This window comes from Molothrus ater, chromosome 1, assembly GCF_012460135.2.
Source record: "Molothrus ater isolate BHLD 08-10-18 breed brown headed cowbird chromosome 1, BPBGC_Mater_1.1, whole genome shotgun sequence".
NCBI lineage: Eukaryota > Metazoa > Chordata > Aves > Passeriformes > Icteridae > Molothrus > Molothrus ater.
Window position 1 is genome coordinate 123,161,866 of NC_050478.2, and position 23,376 is coordinate 123,185,241.

At 35.5% G+C, this 23,376-nt stretch overlaps 1 long non-coding RNA gene across 1 annotated transcript; it reads left to right on the plus strand.

Moving 5' to 3' along the window:
* Positions 1-701: 701 nt before the first annotated feature.
* LOC129047164 (uncharacterized) lies at positions 702-5,499 on the plus strand. Its single transcript, XR_008509162.1, has 2 exons — positions 702-2,041; positions 3,476-5,499. It is a non-coding gene; the product is annotated as an uncharacterized LOC129047164 (long non-coding RNA).
* Positions 5,500-23,376: the final 17,877 nt, after the last annotated feature.

The following is a 23,376-nucleotide window of genomic DNA, read 5'->3' on the forward strand; positions in this document are numbered from 1 at the left end:
TAGCAACCTGAATGAGGGATGCATGCTGCTGCTCTGCCATTTCTGCTCACATAAATTTTAACTTCTAAAACTAAAATACTTTATAGATTATGTTTTCATTTAATTTATACTTCCCTTAATTCCTCAATAATTTTTCTCTTTTCCAGATTAATTTTAGGAAATCTGTAGACAGCTCCATGCAAATGCCTTGCTTCAAAACAGAAATTTCTGGAATTATAGCCTCTATATACTTAGACACCTGGCATTTTATGTACAGTATCTATTCTACAAAAGTTTATGTTCATGTGAATTGGGATGTAGAATAGTTGATGGTTTTTATGTTATATCACTTAATGACTTTTATCTTCTAGGTCAAATATAATTGAAAAAATATCTCAGTCTTGCTAAATTGACTTTACAATGCAAAAGGTAACTACACAATGAAGTAATGCTAATTTGGAGAAAACATTATGATATGAGAGGAACTTGAGAGGAAAACCATGTAGGCTAGTACCACTTACCTCTTTCTATGCTATCAAGGTGTGCACACAATTTCTGTTACACTTATGTATTTAGAAAAGATCACATTCCAGTAAGGTTATAGCTGCTGGAACAGTTCCACAACCATTGTGAAAATTAAAGAATTGAAGTATACAATTTCTATTTCATTTTTCATCATCCATATTAAATATGCTTATAGATGGCAGCCAGATAATATTTTATATGAGGGAAAAAGCCCTAAGTTTTCAAATATATCATCCATATGTCTGATTTTTAATTTCCTTTCTTTGAATATATTTGCCAATAAAATATCCAGTGAATTTGACAAAGTCCTTTTATTTTTGGGGAATATTAGGTCATGCTTGCGCATGGGGAAGAGAAGAGGATGAGAAAATGTTATACATTGAGAAAACATTATGATTTCATGCTATGTGTTCTGATGCAGAAAAAAATCCAAAATTGTCTAGTTCCATGCATTCAGCTAGATTTAGGAAAAGGTCTTTAAAAATAGAAATTGAAATAATCGTGCATATGCTTACATATAATGTTTATGTACCTTTCCTGCAGAAGAAAATGTGCATTAATATTCACATTTGACATCCAAGGTATGTTGAAATTACTAAAATATTCAATTAGCAGGAGGGAAGGAAATGTCATATTTTGATATTCAGGAACCTCTAGATATCCATAAGAAACTGTAAAATTATGATATTTTACAGGAGGTCAGAAATTAGACACTATGACCTTGTGCCTATTTTAGTGTGAAGAGTCTGTTTAGTCATCAAATAATGAGGAAATGGACCTCCTGCAAAAAAGATCAGTTAAAATCCACTGAGATTTGCTGCATGCAGTGCTTCACTCTTTTCTTCAAAGAAACGTATTTTAAGGACTGAGTTTTATGAATAATTATTAAAAAGGCTGCAAGGGGCCATTTAATACATAGGAGTACATATATGTAATATAGCATGAAGAATCCTGAACTCCTTTGGAAAAGAATATTCAGGATTTAAAAGGGCATAAGTTTTTGAGAAGATAACTGTATGTTCATAGAGTGATAGAAACACAGAGAGGTTTGGGTTGGAAAAGACCTTAAAGATCACTTACTTCCAACCCTCTGTCATGGACAAGGGCACCTTCCATTAGACAGGTTGCTCCAAGCCCCATCCAACTTTTCCTTGAACCTTCCTAGGGATAGAGCAACCACAACTTCTCTGGGCAACCTATTCCAGTGCTTCACCACCTGCACAGTAAAGAATTTTCCCTTTATGCATAATCTAAACCTACTCTATTTCAGTTTGAAGCATTTCCCCCTTATCCTGTGACCACATGCCCTTGTAAAATGTCCTTCTCCATTTTTTTGTAGGTCCCCATTAGGTACTGGAAGGCCACAATTAGGTCACCCTGAGGCCTTTTGTTTTCCTGGCTCAACAAACCCAAGACTCTCAGGCTTTCCTCACAAAAGAGGTGCTTCCATTCCTTTAATCATCCTGGAGGCCCTCCTCTGGACTGGCTCCAACAGGTCATTGTTCTTCCTGTGCTATATGTGCTATAAGTTGACAAGGTAATGCTTTTGTTTCACCTTATAGCACTGTGTAATCATTTTACATAAAATCTTGCACACAGTTACAAAAAAAAAGTCTTCTCAATATCACGGCTGACTCAGTATCTGCAATTAGGAAAAAGCAGAGAATATATTAAGTGTCATAGCTATTGAACCTTTATATATATATATATATATTTATTTATTTATTTAGAGAGAGAGAGACTGAGGAGTAGATGATTAGCTGTTTAGTAAAATAAAAGGTTCAATGGTTTTAATACAAAATCCATTCTCATTGAATATCCAGCAATTCTACAGCCTTTCCTTCTAATTAATTTCTATGCTTTCTTCTCTGTTATCCATGATCCTTTCTCATTTCCCTCTTTTAAAACAATCTGTGAGGTTTTCTATTATTTCTATTACTTAACTTCAGACTTCCAGAGTTTCCAACTTTCCCAATTCCAACTGCCTCACATCTTTCTGGCTAGAGTGTCAGGCTGAAAATTCTCTGAGGTTTCTGTTCTACAAGGGCAGAGTGGTGTAAGAAGTTTGGGTCATTGTCCCCATTCTGAATATGCTATGTGTATCTTAACTATCCTTGTAGCCATCCATACTGAATGACAGTAAAAAAGCAGGGAGAAAAAGGGAGCTTTTTATTTTTTTACTGAGCCATTCAAAATTTTGCCTACCAAATTTAGCAGGCACAAATCATGTTTTGAAACAAATTCAAATTTTTATAGTAGGTTTATAGAAGGTCACAAGATATCTTCTGTTAGTCAAATTGTATAGAACAATCAGTCAAAGGAAAGTCTTTGTCAGTGCTCCTGAATCAGTAGGGACAAAAGACATTAGATGTCTCTTAAGAGGTTCTTAAAGATATCTATACTGTAATATCATGTTCTACACTGTTACACTAATAGTTTGGCTATAGATTTGCAGCAAACATTTGTTCCTTGTTCAACACTTCTAATCAATTCAATTTCTCTGTTTTGTTTTCTCTGTTGCACTTCCCTTCATTCAGTCATTCTCTCCAAATCTTTCCTTAGATTTTTCCTAGTCCTCCTTATTTCAGGAGGTCTACCATGGATTTGCACCGCACAGTGTATTTAATGACTTATTTGAAGATATGGCAGTGTTAAAGTGTAGTGCAGAAAGACTTGAGCTACATTTTTACTAAATTAATTAGTCCATTTCTAATTGAAGCCTATACAGAATATTTTCAATTCAGTAATAACTGTAAATCATAACTCACATCCTCTGAAAAATAAAAAAATGTGTGAGGAAAGTTCTTGCATTTTATTCTGTATTGCAACTGCTATCCTGTGACTGGAACCCAAACAATTTGATTTCAATCTTAGCAACATATCCCCGAGTGCTACATTAAAGACATTCTTTTATCTCTAATGTTGATGAACCTAAAAATTAATGTTATGAATTCTTTGATTTTTATTCAAGAAGTCTGGTTTTTAGGCTGATGGCTCACATCTGTGCAAAGAAAATAGTTTCAACACCTGCAACATCTTTGCAAGCGAAGGAAGAGATCTCTTGTTGTCTGTTGTAACCAAAGATGCCAGAATTTCTGCACAATAATAAAACCTTTGTTCTTTTCTTCTCAAGCTCTGCTTCTTGCTGTGCACATATAAATTTTATCTCCTCTTCTCAGCACTAGAAGGCTCAGACACTGAATTCTGTGTGAAAATGAATAAACTGACTTTATACTCGATTCCCATGACAGAAATAAGGGCACTGGGGACTGTAGGACACACAAAAAAATATTTCCAGTGGCTTTCCAAATCTCACTATAGCTAAGTTTCTATGTAACTTTTAGACACTGTATTTAAAGGGAGTGAAAATAATTTTGCTACTGATGTTGACTTTTCCATATTAGAAGAAAGTACTATGTATGTTTGACATAATTCTAATAATAGAAAAACTTATTTCTTCTTTCTGTTATTGGAAATTGTGTTTCCATTCTTTCATTTGTATGACAGCTGTAAAGCACACTTTATCTTTAATTACTTTCAAGGGAAAGAGGTGAGCTATTTGCTCTGTTTCAGTTTTTGATATTTCAGTGTTAGAGGAAACGAAGAACCATGAGTAGAATAATTTACTTCACTCCTATTTACAAAATCCTGTCTTCTTTTTTTCAAAATTTATTACTTTTTTCTGTGATTAAGTGTTCACTATTAAAGAAAATATGTTTTAAATTGCTAAACCTAATTACAGAAACCTTCTGCAAATATGCTTAGGCATCAAATAACTTTCCAATGACATTCTGATATTCTTGACATTCTGATATTGGTTATTCTTTTATTTTTGAAGGATTTGTGTTCAGTCTGGATGTTTTATTTATTATCTTGAAATATATTTATTGTTATAAGTAGTCTAAGCTGAGATAAAATCCCCTTGATTTAGATTTTAAATAACTGGTTTGTTTTAAAAAAAATTTGCTGACTGACTTGACTGATTTATTATTTTTTACTTAAAATAGTCACAGAAACTCAGCTGCACTATAGATCCGTATCTGGGATTTGGTAGAGATTCCATTTTGCCAGAGAGGAAAGTATAAACCCATGCTTTAATGTAATCTTAATGACGACTCTTTCAATAATTTCTCTGTATGCTCAAAGTTCTTTTGATGTTGTTGTTTTTGTTGTTGATTTTTAGGTACTAGCTGTCCACTAAGCTGTGGGGTTTGGCAGTAAGGGACAGAATTGCCATCCTTTTCTTGTATAGTCGAAAGATGTAATTGATAGGACGTAATGAATCCCTGATTTGTTTGGAAAATTTAGTTCTTTTCCTGTCTCACCCGCTTTGGCATTAAAGTGTGTAAGCCCATCTATTCTGTTGTTGTAAGTCCGAGGTTTTGCAGGTGTAAATCCATCTGATTCTAGAAGTGGTTTTAAAGTTTTATGCTCGACTATACAGTGATAATTCTTAGGTAGTTGTCACAATGTCAATTGCTCCAGCTGTTCTGAAGTCTTTCCAGAGTCACAGACAAGTACATTAAATTTAATTGATATGGAAATACTTTTCACCAGCTACATAACTCACTCTTTCAGATAATGTAAAACAAAAAAAGCCCCAAAATGCATAGTGAAGCTTTACTGAAAACTCATCTGTGTATCCTTTTATGTGAATGGGCAATGTCCACCTGTTTTTCAATATTCCAAGCAAGACTGTGGTATTGTTAAAGACTGATGTGTTCTCCATATCTAAACCATTTATATTAATAATATAAATTTAATGTAATACTTAGTGTGCATGTATGTATATATGTGTATATATATCTATATCTGTTCTATTGTTTCTATCTTCTAGTTATGTAAAAATTAGGGTCATTAAGACAGTAAAACCTGATTAGTTTGTCCCAATGCCCTGACCCTATATAATTATATGCTTTCCTCCCTCTGTGATCTCTGGTTCTTTTCTGGCTTCCATAACCCATTTGTTTAAATAAAAAACAAACACACAAATAACCTGAGTAGAGCTGTCAACTTTTTCTTGGTACACTACTATCTTTAGGTTCACTCTTGATGTAGTCTCATAATTTTCTCTTTGTGCAACATGGCAAAAATTAGAAAGATGGAGGAAGTATAAAATGTACCTCTTTCCTCACATCTGCAAATGGGAAATGAGATTCTGAATTGAGTCCGGGTGGAATGAAGTTAACTTTCTTCATGGCAACCCATACGATGCTGTGATGTGCATTTGTGGCTAAAAGTGTTGATAACACAGTAATCATTTATCCATTGCTCAGCAATGCACAGCAGCAAGGCTTTCTTTCTTCATCTCATGTTCTTTCAGAATAAGTAGGCTTGGGGTGGACAAGAATTTGAGAGTGAACATAGCTGAGACAACCAAACTGACCAAATGGATAGTAAGTAATGGATAGCTTAATACTGTAAGCTGTCATGCTCAGCAGTAAGAAGCTCAGGGAAAATAGTAAGAAGAGGGAAGTTTGCGATTGTGGTCTTTGTCTTTCCAAGCAACTGTTATGCATGCTAAGGGCCCTACTTCCCAGGAAGCAGCTGGACATCTGCTTACTAACAGGAAGAACTAAAAGAAATTGTTTTTCTCCTTTGGTCACCTAAGTGTTTTTTGCCTAATTTATTGAGCTGTCATTATCTTGATCCACACACCTTCTTGCCTTCCTTCTGTTTTGATCCCATCCTGTGGAAGATGGGAGGGAGCAAGAGCCAGGCATAGTGTCTGGCAGGGATTAACCCACCACAGACTTTACATGGGCAGACAGAGAGACTGCATAAATTTAAGGACACAAACAAAACCACACATAGGTATGGATAAATGGATTGGTGTTGAGTTTATTCTACAGATTTTAAAATAGCTTGGTAATGGTATAGTGTGAAAAAAAATCACTTAATAAACTAATATCTATAGAAATGAGAACACATTTTTTCCATCTGAAAAAAAAAATATTTATAGATCTCTCTTTGCATAAAAAATCTGTGACCTGAAAAGGGCACTTGTTCACACTGTTGGTATGAGGCTTAGATCAATATCTTTTAAGTAGCTAGAGAATACCTCTAACCTTTTGGAAATAAAAATCCAATGGAAGTTTCCTGTGGTGTTTATCTTAAAAACAGAGGTAGGAGATTAACAAAGCAAACAAATCAGAAAATACTCAAAATGTCCGACCACATACTCCTTAACCATCAGAGCACATATATATCTTAAAATATGTATGCATTATATGTGCATTTAGTATACTACCAAAAATGTTTTTCTTCTATTTGTTCTTTTGTGTTAATAGAATGGAAATTTGGAGGAGAGGTGAAACCTGTATGACACATCTGTCAAAATATTCATTACAAACAAAACTCTTCACACTTTTTAACAGTAGATGTTATTTTATGCAGAAGTTTTGATGTCAGCATGATTATCTCTTTGTCATTCCTAGTTTGTAAGTACTCTTTTTGCCTAATTTGACAGCATTCATTCTTCTTCTGTAACTTTTTAAATGTCTATTCCTTCAGAAAAGCTAGCATTCTGTTGTCAAGTAGATTTTTACAGTAGTAGGTAAATCATCACTGACCTTTTCTAGATTGTCTGCAATGTCCCTTATTTGACATGATTAACACTGCAATTTATTGATCATATTGTATTTTATTTAATTTTAGCTTTTATTATGTTCTGCATAGTAAGTAAAGTGAAGCTTATGTTGTAAGTATAATTTTTCTCTCACAATAATTTAGTCCTGATGTATACGTTTTTCTTTTTTTTTTCCATTCACTCTAATTTCTTAATTATTTTTTGGAATTAGGAAGTCATTAAAGAAGATGGCGAGAGACATAAATACGAAAATCATAGAATCTTAGAATCATGGAACAGTTTGAGTTGGAAGACATCTTTACTGATCATCTAGTTCAAACTTCCATTACAATAAGCAGGGACATCTTAAACTACAAGAGGTTGCTAAGATTCCCATCCAATCTGACCAGTAATGTTTCCAGTGATGGGATATACACCACCTCTCTGGGCAACCTGCTCCAGGGTCACACCACTCTCATTGTAAAATATCCTTCCTTATATCAAATCTAAGTTGACCTTCTACGTGCTTAAAACCACTACCTCTTGTCCTATTGCAGCAGACCCTGAGAAAATGTTTGTCCACATCTCTCTCAAAAAGTTCTTTTAAGCACTCAAAGGCTGCAATGCAGTTTCCCCAGAACCTTCTCTTCTGCAGGCTGAACAACCCCAACTCTCTCAGACTTTTCTCATAGAAGAGATATTTCATCCCTCCAATCATCTTCATGGCTCTCCTCCAGATTCACTCCAACAAGTATTTATCATTCCTGTGCTGAGGACATCAGAGTTGGATTCAGTATTCCAGGTGAGGTCTCCTAGGAATGAAGGGGAAGAATCACCTCCACAGACTTGTTGGCCACCTCTTCTCCTGATGCAGCCCAGGATATGGTTGACTTTCTGGACTGCAAATGCACGTTGCTGACTCAGGTCCACCCTTTCGTGCCCCAGGACCCACAAGTCCTTCTCAGCAGGACTGTTCTCAATTCTCCAGCCTGTAAAATTATTAAATTTGATCTTCATAAGATCCGTTAGACATCCTCTATGTATGAGTTATATTGCCTAGCTGAAAAGCTAGCATAGAAAATTGTTATGATATTTTCTCAGTGTTTTATTTTGGGACATTATACCTTAAAGTTGTACCATCCTGAAAAGTAAAAATTGAATCAGGGTTAGAAACTGGAAATGGACATATCCAATATTGTGTATTAAAAAGCAAATGCAGGGAAACAATTTTTGAGCTCAGGAAAATATGTTTTTGAGCTTTATTTGACAAAATGGCTTAGCATAGCTTAAAACAGTATGAGAGGAGTTCTGAAATGGCACCTGTCTGCTTATCCATTTGTAATATTGACAGAGCATAGATTTGTAGTATGCAGAGTTGACAATTTCCAACCAGATGTTGAAGCACTGATCTACATGACAGGAATTGTGATCATTAGTTGCCATGCTTGAAAAGGATGTGGATAGATTCAATGTGGTTAGGTGCAATCAGTCCTGAAATTAATGCATAAATGGAAGAGACACTTTTTCATTATTGCCTACTTTGGGGGAAACAGTGGGTGCACTACTGTCAGAGTTCAGACTGATAGATATTGATACAAATCATTTTTATATGATCTGCCTATTTATTAGAATTGCTTTTCTGCTCTCTATATGGAAGTCCATGATGCATTACATTCTGAACTTCCTAATGTTCAGATTGCTGTTCTCATCGCAAGAAATAATGAAATGGATTCATTACTTTATTCTTAAAATATTCTGATTTATTTTAGGTTATACCTTCTTCAGGGATTTCATATATCCTTTTGTTGTCTAGTTCATTTATTTAATTGTAGATGTGAACATATTATACATATTTTGAGGACAAAAAATTTCAACAAATATTTTTAGATTATTCATGCACATGAAACAAGGACAAGAACATGAGAAGATACAAATTCCTATTAATGCTTTCAGTATTGATAAACTCAGTATTATTAATGTAATGATGAACAGAGAGGAATTAAGATGACAGGCAACTGCTTTTTTAGTTGCATCTATACAAAAGAAGCAATCTTTTTGGTATAGTTTTAAATTTTCCTTTGAAATTATGTTTTGCAGAACATGGTTCTCTCACTTTGAATTTAGAAATGAAAGTTCAATTAAATAATAATCTATTAGTACCTCAAATTTTGCATATGTGGGGGATTCTACTTTATGTATTTATCTTTTGAATTCAGAAGATGAAACTGTGAAAGCTGAAAGAAACCACAGTGAGTTCTCTGGACACAAAGATAATAAAAGGAAATTAACACTACTACAGTGATACAAACTATCTGATTAAAAATGATTTATTAGTCTAAGCCTGCAGCACTACTCCTGGGCTTCAGGCCAGTATCCCTCTGGAGAGTTATACTTGTGGAGGAAAAGAAGAAAACATATCCTTCACTGCTAATTTTAAAAATATATCAAGCTATTTTGAAGTTGAATATATGATTAGAACACTAAAAGTAAGAGTAGGAGGACAAAATGCTGGTAAGATATACAAACGGAAATGTGCCATTAATGTAAGCCTGAGAACAACTGACCTCTTTGGTATTTTCAAATGGGTCTGGGTGCTTGAACTTTACCTTCATCTCTACATTATTTTTAGAGAGAGAATTGTACATGCATTTCTTTAAAATTCCTCCTATGCCTTATTTCAAATGTTGAATATTTGGGTTATTACCCTTTATCTTTCTTGCTACTTTAATAATGCTTCTTTTGTCATGTCATCTTAGATCTGTACAGACTTCATTTTTTAGCTTTTTTATTTGCTTAGAGTCTGTTCTGTGACAGGTAAGGTGTTTTTCTTTGTATAACTTCATGAAGTAAATACCTGCTTAGAAATACTTCCTGAAAATAATAATTGCAAATGAAGCCAGAAAGTCAGCTTCCTCCAGGGCCCAATTTAAATGCCTCTAACACATACGTGGGGAATAAACAAGAGGAGTTACAAAACCAAGTCCACCTGCAGGGCTATGATCTTGTTGTCATGGAGGTGTGGTGGAATGGCTGCTGTGGAATGCAAGGATACAGGCTCTTTAGGAAGGACAAAGAGGGGGTGCTGCCTTCCCTGACAATGACTAGCTGGAGTGCATGGAGCTCCACCTAGGGATAAATGAGCAGTAGCCTGAGAGTTTATGAGTCAGGATTTAAGGGAGAGCAGGGACAGGAGGGGGCATTATAGTGTGGGTCTAGGGCAGCCCACCCAACAGAAGACTGAGTTTATGAGGCCCCTTACAGACAAATAGTAGCAGCCTCATGTTCACAAACCCCTGTGGGGGACTTCAACTGCCCCAATATCACATCAATTTTTCTGTGTTGGAGGGAAAACAAAGACAGGCATGAGCAAGTTCTTAGAACGTGTTGGTGGCCCTCTCCAAGTACAGCAAGGAGATGTTGCACTGAACCTTTTTCTTACCAGCAAGAAGGAGCTGTTGAGGTGGGGAACATAATGCTGAAGGGCAGCCTTGGCTGCTGTGACAATGAAATGGTGGACTTTGAGATCCTTAGTGAAGTGGGAAGAGCCCACAGCAAGCTCACTACTCTAGACTTCTAGAAAACAAACTTTGGCTTCTTCAGGGTTCTGCTTGGTAGAGTGCTGTGTGATAAAGCCTTGGAGAGAAGAGGGGCTCAAGAAAGCTTGTTAATATTGAAGGATCACCTTAGGCAAAAATAACAGGAGGCCTGTGTGGATAACCAAGGAATTTCTGAACAACCTCACACACAAAAAAGAAGCCCACAGACAGTGGAAACAAGGTCAAGTAACCTGGGATAAATACAGAGAGATTATCCAAGCAGACAGAGATCAGGTTAAGGAAGCTGAAGCTCTGATAAAACTAAACTTGGCCAAGGACACCAATGGCAAGAGAAGGCTAGGGAAAACATGACCCTCTCCAGAGGGAAACAGGAGACCTGGTTAACCAGGATATGGAGAAGGTTGAGGTATTTAATGACTTTCTTGTCTTGGTCTTCACCAGTAAGTGTTCCAGCAACACTACTTGAGCCATAAAAGACAAAAGCAGGGATTGGGAGAATTAGAACTGCCAGCAATAGGAGATCATGTTTGATACCATTTAAGGAATTTGAATGTGCACAAGTCCGTGAGACCCAGCGAGATGCATCTGCAGGTCCAGAGGGATCTGGCAGAGGAACGGTTAAGGCTTATTTTTTGCAGCATTGTTTGAACTAATTTTTTCCTTTTATGATCTGTTGATTTCCTAGTGCATGATGACTCTCCATGAGAGTTTTCATGTATTTTCAGTACAGCTTAAAGCAAGCAACCAGAACTCATATGTTGATGTACTGTGGCAAAACAGTGAATAGCAATGCCAACTCAGATTCCCACAGACAATGCAGATTTGTTGATGCAGTGCTAATGAGTGCCTGGGCTAGTGAAATTTCTTTCTCATCCACTTCAGTTGGATGAGGCATTGTACAAATATAGTTGTACAGCTTTTAAATCCAAGATTGACGCACTTGTTTGATTATCTCTGATAATGTTTTACATTGTTTATGGACTTATATTAAAGTTTATGCTAGAGACAACTTTATGGACAGTTAATGCTGGGCTGTGTTGCACCAGCCAGCCTTTTTGTTGTATGGGTAACAGTCATGAGACACATACTGTTCATTATCTACTTCACATCTGATAGGCTCCTATTTCATATATACACAGAAAACCTCAACAGCTGCTGTTAACGTTGTCCTGTTGTTCTCTATCATGCAATAGACTGGTCAGCCTCAAAAGTAAAGAAAAAGCTATATGATGTCAGAAGGATGACTAGACCAAAAAATGTAGAACCTCTACTTCAGTCATGTATACCCACCCTTGTATTACTGGACTGGGAATAAAAGTTGCTTAATTGGGTGACTGGGAACACCAGTCAAATTTTAGGGCATAATATATTACACTGACAAGAGGAATTTAGGAATATTTTCTTTCTATAGAATATTTATTTATTTCATGATTTGTGCCAGGAAAGTTTTCATTTGCATGATACAGTGTTAACATACAAAGAAAAACCAAACAGCTGTATTCTAGGCTGAGAATGAGTTAAAACAATATAAATAAAGGCAAAAAGAAATAAAATAATGACACTGATACAGGGAACAAGATTTCTGGTACTCCCTTTGAAAGAGATATTGGCTCTGCCTTTGAATGTTTTCCAAGGCTGCAATAGGAATAAAATCATAACATACGGAACAAGACTAATGTTCCTTCCTAGCCTAAGTGACAATGAGATCTATTCCAAATGACATTATTTTTATCATCAAGATCAGGACTGAGCAATTTCTTGAAAATGTTTTTGGCGTGATTTAAAACAAATTATTCATTAACAGCTTTCTTTAGAGGGAGAACATGGATGACAACATTGAACTTGTATATAGTTTCCAACAGCACAGACATCCAGATTTCAAGATCTTGTTGACCTGTTTAGGTGTATATTATTTCTTTCAACTGAGGTCTTTCCCTCTATGTAAGGCTCATCTAGGTTTGAAGAAGGAAGAGTTCATCTGAAGCAAAGCATAGAATTAAATAAAGAATGATGAATACATCTAGGAAGTTCCAAAAATCATGGGGTTGCATGGAGAAATTACGTCTGCAATTCATCTGAAAGAATAGCTTTTAATGTCCTTTTTTCTCCTCCACATCTCTCACAGCTTGATCTTTATGACGTCTTCCTGTAGAAGCTGGGAAGAGACTTTCTACAAGGGCAGGTGCTGATAGGACAAGGAGTTAAGGCTTTAAATTTGAAGAGGTTAGGCTTAGATTGGACATCAGGAAGAGATTGTTTTCTGTGAGGGTGGGGAGATCCTGGAACAAGCTGCTCTGAGAAGTTTTGGATGCCCTATCCCTGGAAGTGTTCAAGGTCAGGTTGGATGGGGCTTTCAGAAACCTGGCGTAGTAAAGGGTGACTGAGAATATGGTGGGGGTATTGGAGCTAGATAGTCTTTAAGGTCTTTTCCAACCCAAAATTTTGTATGTTTCTGTGAGTTTCCTTTGCAAATTCCTTTCTCTCACTGTAAAATCTTTATAGGACTTCTCACATTGTCCTTCCATATACCTGTGCACTTTATTTTGTCTCCTTCAACAGATATTTATTCAGGGCATTCCTTTCTGGAAAATGTCATAGAATCATAAATCAATTTAGGTTTAATGAGACCTCTGGAATTCGTGTAGTCCAAATTACTGCTCAAAGAGTTTCAATGAGAGTAGATATGTAAAGACTGTAGCCAGAGAAATTTTAAGTAAAGATCTCCAAGGATATCTCCAAGGAATAGGGCTGTAACTGAACAAATGTCATGATATAGAAAAAAATTCCTTAAATGTATTCCAACCTTCCCATGATACAAGTTCATATATCACTAGGCATCCCCATACTCTCCAACCAGGATAGAAATATACTGAGAAAGGTAAAAGAAGACAATATTGTTGAGACAGCAGTCATTAGTAGTTCAGGGATTAAATAAGACAAATACTTGTGGGTCCCTTCCAACTCATGATCATCTATGGTTTTATGACTTATCTGAAAAAATATAAAGGATTAAAAAGATCCTCAACAAACAGCATGATGATGATGATTAATGTCTTACTAGCAGCAATGAAGACTGACCTTTCCCCACCTGGCAGATGACTGCCTAGTCACAAAGATTTGTTGATTGTCTCTTTGGGCTTTTTGAGCCAATAAATGCGTGGTCTAGAAGATATTAGTTCCAGTCACTCGTTCTTTGAGCATCGGCCAATAAACTATTGCACTGTTCTTTAAGTTGTGCTTACTTTATCTCACTGTCTGATGAAGGATATCCAAGGAAAAGAGATGCTGAGAGAGACAAGTACAGATCCAACATTACAAGAAGATTGTTGCAGGAGGCATGGGTGTTCAGTCTAAATATTCAGATGTGCTTTAACAAATATAGCAAAAGAGAATTTATGCTGCATGACTGCCCATTCCTATACTGAGTTTCCCTAAGCAAGAAGTTTTCATATACCTCTCAGTTTTGGTTTTCTTTTCACTAGCAAGACAGTATGAGACATGAGAATACCAGGTGGTGCCTTGTCTCCTGTGTGTCAAGGACAGAATGCAGCTCTTACATTTGTGGCAACTGAGAAGGAAGATAAAAGTTATCAGTACACATCTTGCAGCACTAAGTGTTTTCAGTTTAATGGAATGAATAATATCCAAACCATGGAAAAATATGCCTTTCACTCTCTTTGGTCTTCAAGGTTGATCCATTCTTAATCATCCTTGGTTTTCTGTTGAAAATAGGAGCAACTTTGTGATCTTCCTTATTCAATTTCTTTTTGGACACAAGAGCAAGGAGAGTTTAGTCTTTTCATCTTGACAAGCCAACTGATTACCTTTAACTGTTCTTCTTCTGGTCCATTTCCTTTTTCGCTTAGCATTTTGAAGATCATAGAACTGGTTTTAAGCACTGTAAGGGTTTCTTTAGCATGCTCAAAATATTTTTTGAGCTGCATCATTCATATAAATTATTGTACCTTTGATTTATGTAATTTGTGTGCCTGAAATGGATGATTTGTTTCATTGACATCACTATAAGAAAAAACCCCAAACAATGTTACAATTAAGCATTAATAATTCATACATTTTTTAGACATTTGTTTCAGTTAAATAAAATAGAAATGTAGCCACATAAAAATCCATACATTTTTAAGCTGATTAGATCAATAAAGTATGATCTCATGAAGGATTTTATTATTATACTTCCTTTCTATGGTAACTGACTTCAGAAAAAGAGTTTCTGTACCTATTTTTGTTTTGGAACACTGCAAAACTGTAAGTGGATTTATTCAAGACAATTCAAAACATTCTGTTACCTCAAAAGAACTGGTTTTTGTAATGCTTTATTATTGAAAATATTAAAAAAAAATAATAAAAAAATGAGCCTAAACATGTTGTCCAGGTGGTTTAATATGGATAAGATAACAGCATGAGCCTTCACAGTAGAATAAAATGTTTCAATTTCTTTTTCAAAATCTGATTATTTAATTGAAAATACTTCTAGAATTTACAGCTGCAGAGGTAAATCTGGAGAAATGTGTGTCATTATATCCATCTCAGTCTATAAAGACCTTCAAAAAGTATTTGTGAGGAAACCAATACTCAAAGAAATTTTTTTATATGATTTAAGGTTTCACTGATGATGAAACAACTGATGTTTATTGGCTGGCAGCAGAAAAACAAGACAAAAGCAAATATGCCTGAAAACATATGAAAATAGGGAACTTTAAAAACTATATGTATTTACAGTCTGAACATCAACATCAACATCAACATCAGCATCATCTATTGCCAGTGGCATTACACCAAGAATTTTATCTTTAGGCACAACTCCGAAAATCTTCAAAATAAAGCTACTGTATATAGAGTAGCCGCCATACATATGGTACCATAAAGGTAACCTACATATGCTATCTGAATATAACTCTCATATCAGTGCCTCTAAATAACCTGCATGAAACTAGAATGAAAGACTATCATTTTTTGTTAAATTTACCTTCTTTATGAAGTTTGCATAGTCTAGAGCAAGACTCATTATAAAGAAGGAATTACTGTTTAGTTAAATTCAACACATTCACCTTCTCTTGTGATTAAATCAAAAGAGAACCAGGCAATTTAAATAAGTAATACTGTATCACATAATTCTATAGATTATTACAATTGTGTCATGGGGTGACTTTATGAGGCTTGTATCCCCCTTCGTCTGTTTAGCCTAGAAATAAGTTTTGCACCTTTAAGACTGGTTCTGAGAGGGAAGGGAGAGGAGAGAAGAAGAAAACAGAGTTTGTTTTCAGAAACCGCACTTGCTCACCCGCATCCTTCTCCTGCACTGTGCTGTTGAGGACAGACGGCAGGACAGAGCTCTCCTTTGCTTTTAGTAGGTTTCTTGCTAGCTGAGGCAGAGAAATTCCCTGGAATGTAGTTTTCTTTTTTTTTTTCCTTAGAACTCTTTAGACCTACTCTGGACTGAACACCCAGAACAGCACCCACAGCTCACACCTGTGGCCCAGTGCGGGAGGGATTGATAAGAGATTGAACGAGCATAGCTACAACCCATGAAAGGAACTTTCTGAGTTTTTCATCTTTTTTAGAGCAGCAAAAGGTTTTATTGTTTAATGTTGTTCATTTTTTTTGTGCTAGTGGATGCTTTTCCTATTAATAAAGAGTTTTTTCCACTTTTCTCCAAAAATATATATTCCTGACCCAGTCGAAGGAGGGACCACTTGAATCTGCTTTCTAGAAAAACCCCTTCAGAAGTTTTCTCATGAATTTACCCTAAACCAGGACAAATTGAAAAACAGAAACTGTGTTTACCTAGCAACAATACTATGTGCACTCCTGTTCTGATACTAAAAAATGCCTACAATTCAATATGAATAAGTCCCACATACACTTCCAACTGTATCAATAGTGAGGAAAGGGAAGAATGAAGTGGAAAAGCTACATTCTGGCCTAAAAAAAATGCCATCTGACTTTGAATTAAAACTGTCCTAGAATTGTCACCACTGTAGAATTGAAGATTTTCACATAGTTAATAAAAGCTGCTCACAAATTGAAGTTGGGGATACAAAAAGGAAAAAAAAAAAGGTTTTGATGCAGCTATAGTTGGAAGGCAGATTTATTTATTAGTACTGTCTCTTGTAGCTTCCCTTCCCTCTCATGAGGTGAGGAGGGTGCAATTTCAGTGACTCTGCTGTAATTCTATAACTCTTCCACAGATGCTTTAATGTCAATCAATCCCGTCTCTCTGTAGTAGCTGACTGTCTCCCTAGCACTGCAATTCTATTAATTCAGTTCATATTGAATTCTATGGATGTATTAAAGGGACAGTTGGCTAGCATGGGGAGGACAGGGTTGATTGACTAGGCTTCTGTGCAAGAATTACAGTAGAATTACAGCACAGATGCAGAAATTGCAGCCTGCTGCTCCATAGAGGAGTTTGAATGGAAATGGTACTGCAAGGGAAGAATTGTACCTATAAGAGAAATAGTAGGAATAATAGTAGTAAAGTCTCCCTAAAATTAGTCTTCATTAAAACAATTTGAAGAAAAAATAGGAAAGCTAAAATTCATTTTGAAGTACAGTGGTTTTGAAAAAGAATACAAAATCATTAAAACATACTTTTTTTTTTAAAACTACTGTTGGGAAAAACTGTTTTTCTAAGGATTCTAGTAATGCTATACTGTTCTGATAGCCATACTGTTCTATATATTTGATCATCTAAATGTAAGGGATATATTAAAATTAAATAGCAGGTTAAAGTGTATTCATTAAAAAAATACAGTTTGGCATTTCCTTCCTGATTTTTCACTCCAGTGACAATTTAAAAACACACATACCTAGTTTTTCATTTTTAAACTGGAATTTATTATTTCAAGTACAGAATAAGCAGATAATTTTTGGGAATTTCAGATATGTTATTAACATCCATAGATCAAAATCACAGACTTTAAAACCAGGCAAAGCTTAAGTTTGTCTTTTGAAAGTGATTTAACAGAATTTTAATGCTTTTGAGTTAAGAAATGTGTGCTAATTTAGTTATATTTTATGATATTAAGATCATGATATGCATCCAGGCATAGTGCAGTGATTGAAAAACCTCACTGACTGTCATTGGGCTTTAATTTTCTGTGTTATGAAATTCATAAAGATATTGCTTATGCTATGAGAGACACACTTAGTAAAAGGTTTATATTATCCATCTATACCAGTATCTTCAAAATATATTTGCAATATGCTGCAGCTTTCAGATGCTTCTTTTTAATTTTTGATAGAGTAGTGATCTTATATAATCTTATATAAAACATTAAGTCAGGAGATTCTTTCATCCAAATCTTCCAATCTAGAATACTTTTTTCCTACAACTTGTAGATTATTACCATCATTACTCTTTTTACCTATTTTGACCCTTTTCTATTTTTGCTATAGGTATTTCATTTTTTCATCCCTTTGTCAGTTTCATCAGTTTTGTTCCCTGAAATAAATAGGATGCACTATGCATTCAGATCAATAGGAAATAAAATTTAGTGCTATTTTTTCCTTGATACAAAATACCTGCCCCAGAACAGATGACATAAAAGGTATTTACTGAAGGAGTATTACAAGCTTTGATTAACTGTTGTACTAATTAATAATATTGATACAAGTTCTCTAAGATATCAACTTAGAGATATGGATAGATAGAGTTATGGATAGAGGTAATCAAACCAGACTTTGGAAGATCTAGAGACCTTTGTTCTCTCTGATCACAATTACTGTAGGCATAGTTATGTGACTACCTCATAGTTAATGACTGTATGGAGTTGTGTTCTGCTTCTGGTAAGGAACAAAAATCTCAAGATTCTAAGATGCATGTTTTTGACAGAGAAACAGAGAGGATTCAGTGCCTTTTTTTTTTTTTTTTTCCCAGGGGCTTATTTGTCTTCCCTGCTGAATTATCAACTCTTCCACCCTGGACAGTCCATTGGCATTACTGCACCCTATGCATATCACCTCTGTTTGGTTGATTCAAGAAGAAAGTTCACCAGTGATGGATGCTATGTCACAAACTATTTGCCTAGTCTGCACTTACAATTATGCTTCTCTGTGACTTACAGAAACAGTGCAAATCCAAATGGTGAGCTGAATAATTTCCATGCTTCAATTTCAGGAACTCTTCAGGCACAGGAGGAAGCTCAAGTCAGCTCCTTTGATGAGGTAGCTCTGCATCATGTGTTTACAGTCTGGGAGGGTCAGAAATGTGATTTTCCATATGATTATAGTTTGGATTGTGTCTTCTCCTTTGTCTTTGTTTCTCCACTTGCTTATCCCCCAGATTTCAGCTTCATGCCACTTCACCGATGCTTTTGTAGATCTGGTGTAGCTGTGGACTTGAAATATTGTACTAAACCACTTACTAAAAGGGTTAGAAAAAAAGTAGTATTTTTAACAAAATAACTTTTCCCATCACTTGCTCACAGAAGGACACAGACTGATAAAATACAGAAAGGGTAGTGCAGGGGCAGGATCAACCAGGTAAAAGCAACTTATTCTACAATTATTTTATTTTTATGATATAAAGAATGCCCCTGCTTCTTTTAGAATTTCAGTTGGAATTACCTGTTGAATGTATTCCCTCATGTAACTATTGTCACCTATGCAACTATTAAGGTTTTATTTTATTGGATAGGGCTTTTTCTCCTGAAAGCTAGTCCTTATTTTTCTCAGTCATGGAACCCAAGGTTTTAGTGCACTGTCTTAAGTTTCTTGTATAAATTCTATGCTCTTAATAATTTCTTGTGTTTACTGCATGCTTACTATTTTCACATTCTATTTCAAATTTCTTCCTTCACTTTGATACAAGTGAAATTTCATCAAGTTTGTTCTCTGTCTTGAGAGAGGGTGTTCTCTTATCTCTGGGCCTTGCTTGAAATCAAGAGCAGTTAATTTCTTTCAAATATATAGTAAAGGTGTGAGAAACTCTTGCTCTTCCATTTGGTTTCTCAAGGGAAGTTATCTTAGTTATTTTTCTGTTACTTGAACTCTTTGACATATAAGAAAAGTCATTCAGAAATCTAATGAGAAAGCATATGATATTATGCTTCCATTATGCATCCTCACCTTTACTGGGAGGGTTTGTTTGTATGCAAGTTTCACTGCCTTTGCCAGCTGAGCAAAGATAAAGCTCTACAAGCTGGCTAGCATGAATGCAAGTATACAAAATGAAAATAACATATATTTGTACAGATTATGCTTCATGTTTCAGAAAAGGTCTTACAGTATAGTTTTCCTACATTTGGATGACACAGGTGCAGTTAAAAAAATAATAATAATTTTTTTAGCTGTAGGCTGAGTCACATCTAGGCTGTGCAATATAATACTGCCCTTGGTCAGAATTAGATGAGAAAATATGTTATGATGTCAGGTTTATGCACTGAACTCTGTTTTTTTTTTCAGTGCACGCCATTAGATCTCCATATTGGGTTTTAGGATATATAGTAAAAAATTCAATAGAATTCTGAAACAAACTACAAAAGCAAATAATATATAATAGAATATATTATATAAATAATGTCATATCATGACATTTGATTGTTTCATTACCATCTGTGGCATAATACAAAAAAGGACATGTTTAATGAGAATATTAATAGTGTGATGTTGTAATAATTTTGACAAAAGAACGTGAACATGCTGTGCCAGCATTTGACAGAATTTGTGTGACTGTTTTAATAAGAAACGGCTTTTACACGCCTCACTGATACCTGCACAGAACCTGTGCTTGTATGAGACTCGTCTAGACGATGATATTAATGGCTTCAGCTAACATGAGGCACAGACTGGGAAAAAGACAGGAGCTGTCTAGTTTATGCTCATTGTAAAGAAAAGTAAAGAAAGCATAGCAGCTTGGAGGAAGTAATTAAGGCTCAAAATAAAAGTGAAACCCCTGAGATTTATTAGATGTTCCTTACTTAGAATTATTGGCATAGTTTTGGAAATTTAACTGTTACTGGTTGAACATATAACAATGACCAGGAGTGTTTTCTTTTTCCTGTACCTACTTAGAAAATTGCAACCTTTTCTGCCAGATGTGTATATTAGTGCAATCCATTCCTTTACTGTCTCTTCATTGGGCTACTGAGAGGACTGGTATGACCAGCACGGCTAGGGAAATCATTGTCATGCTGTGCTCAGCACTGATGAGGCCACAACTTTAGAACTGTGTTCAGTTTGAGGGCCCTCATTTCAAAGAGAACATTGAGGTGCTGCTGTCCAGAGCAGCACAACAAAGCTGGGGAAGATCTGGAGCACAAGTCCTCTGAGGAGCAGCTGAGGCAGCTGGGGCTGTTTGCTGTGGAGAAAAGGAGGCTAAGAGGAGACCTCATTGCTCTCTACAATCACCTGAAAGGAAACTGCGGTGAGGTGGTGCTTCATCTCTTCTGCCATATTTCAAGTGAAAAGATGAGAAAAAATGACCTTAATTTGTGCCAGGGGAGATTCAGATTAGATACTGAAAAGTTGGTTTTTTTTTCACTGAAAGGGTTGTCACAGCATTGGAATGGGCTGCACAGGGAAGTGAAGGAGCTACCATCTCTGGAAGTGTTCAGGTGGTATCTGTATGTGGCACTTGGAGATCTGGTTTCGGGGTGATTGTGGTAATAATTGGTTGACAGCTGACTGGGTGATTTTGAAGGTCTCTTCCAGTCTTGGTTATTCTGTGATTCTGAATTACTCTGTGTAAAAATATTACTATTGTGATTATTCAGAGACTGAAGCTGGATTTGGATGTGCTGCTCACATGACATTTGTGCCAGGTTAAAACATTTTGTTCCTATCCCACTCATCTCTCTTTTCCTATTTTTTTTTTTGCTTTCTTTCAGAAGACCATGTTCTACCTAAAGGAGGAAAACCTTGCTATTGTTAAATACTCAAGACTTTTTTTATTGTCTAGACAGAATCCTTTTAGAGAGTTTTGATACATGTACATCTGCCAGCATAGCAGAGGAGGTCAAATTAGGAAGTGGTGGGTCTCCATGTATGACCTGGGGAAGATAATCTGTTTGTAGAACTCTGCTGCAGCCAGAGAAGTTTGCCTGACCAATCTGATGTGGTCTATAGTGACCTTCATATAATTTGGATAATTTGCAGAGCACTGACTATGTCTTCTTTTCTAGATGGTGCTTAAGTATGTGTATTTTGACTTTAATATACAAATTGAGCTACACCTTTCCTTACCTGAAAGATTTCCTCACTTTTTTACAAATGAAATGGGAATAAGTTTATCTACCCTTTTTTTGTAATTTTAAGAATCCAGAGACAAAAGTTCTCTACAACACATTTATGACAGTTTATTTGTTAATATATTAACAGAAAACATTCTCTGATATACAGCTTGAACTTTTTCATTCTTACTTTAATCCTATTACTGCTGTTTAAATCCCTGTTTATCATCCTGAGTGATTCTTCTCCTGCCTTGGATTTATACTCCCAAGATATTCAGGGACTGCTATCAAGTCCCCTTATTGCAGCAAGGAGGAAGCCATGATATATTTTATGTAAGAGGAAGCTGTGATATATTTAATATTTATTTGTCCATTTATAATTCTATTTCTGCATTGCTCTACCTTCCCTACAGTTTTGTGACAGTTTCTGTTGTCCAAAGTGCCTTTACCTTCTGGGTAGAATTTTATCAATAACAAATCTACAAAACAGTGTGAATTTCAGCTCTTCTCTTTCTTGAGTGACACAAAACCCTATGATGGTTTAAAAATTAGTTTTATACTGAGTACAAAGACTATGATTCTATTCTATAATATGTCTGGTTTCTTATGAACATCCCAAACCAATGGTGCCTTTATAAACTTGTGTCTGGGATGTTAATTATGTTCTAGCAAAAATACTTGTCTAATTCAGTGCTGTGATCAGTGCAGTAATTAACTTTTAATGGCTGCATTGTCACAGTTGTGTAGAAAACCAGCTCTGACATTCATGCCAGGCACCAGAGAAACACAAGAACAAGACAGTCTTTTCAGCCAAGAGCTCACAGTCTATATAAACCCAAACAACTAAGAAAAGATGGCAAAAAAGAAAAGAATGAATAGTAAGACAGGAATTAGAAGAAAACAAGAAGACACAGTGGTCAGCATGTGGTTACTGGTTTCACACATGGGAAGTCCTGTGACTTTCTTAAGACAGCAAACATTCTTTCTCTCATTGAGTATGTTTCAAGTAATTTTCAGACATTTGCATTAAAGAAAAATCCATGTTTCATTTTCTGTATTTCTGATCTGTCCAGATGACATTGTGTTAACTGTTTTTTCTAACTCTTCTTGATCTCTTCTTGAACTCTTGATCTCTTCTTTGTTACTTTTCTCTCCCCATTTCTTTGATTTGTATTTGGTCATCTGTCTTAAGTATCTTCAGTACTCTCCAATCTTTGCATTTAACAGGATAATATATTGGTAATAATTTACATGTTATTAAAATTTTAGAATGTGTTTTTGTCATAATAGATATGTGACAGCATTTTTAAATTTTACAGAGAAACAAACCAAAGCAGATACTTGTTACTTGCAAGGAATGCATACAGGTAACCCTGGCTGCAGCAACCTTTCCTTTCAAAAAGTCACCAAGGCCTGAATGTAGATTCACTGCTAAGGAGAGGTGTTACCTTAGCTGATGGCTTCTGAGTTACAAATCGATGAAATTCTTTTAATAGTGAAAATAGAAATAAACCGTTGATTCATGTGCAAAGGAAGGAAGCTGTTGTTCTGGATCACT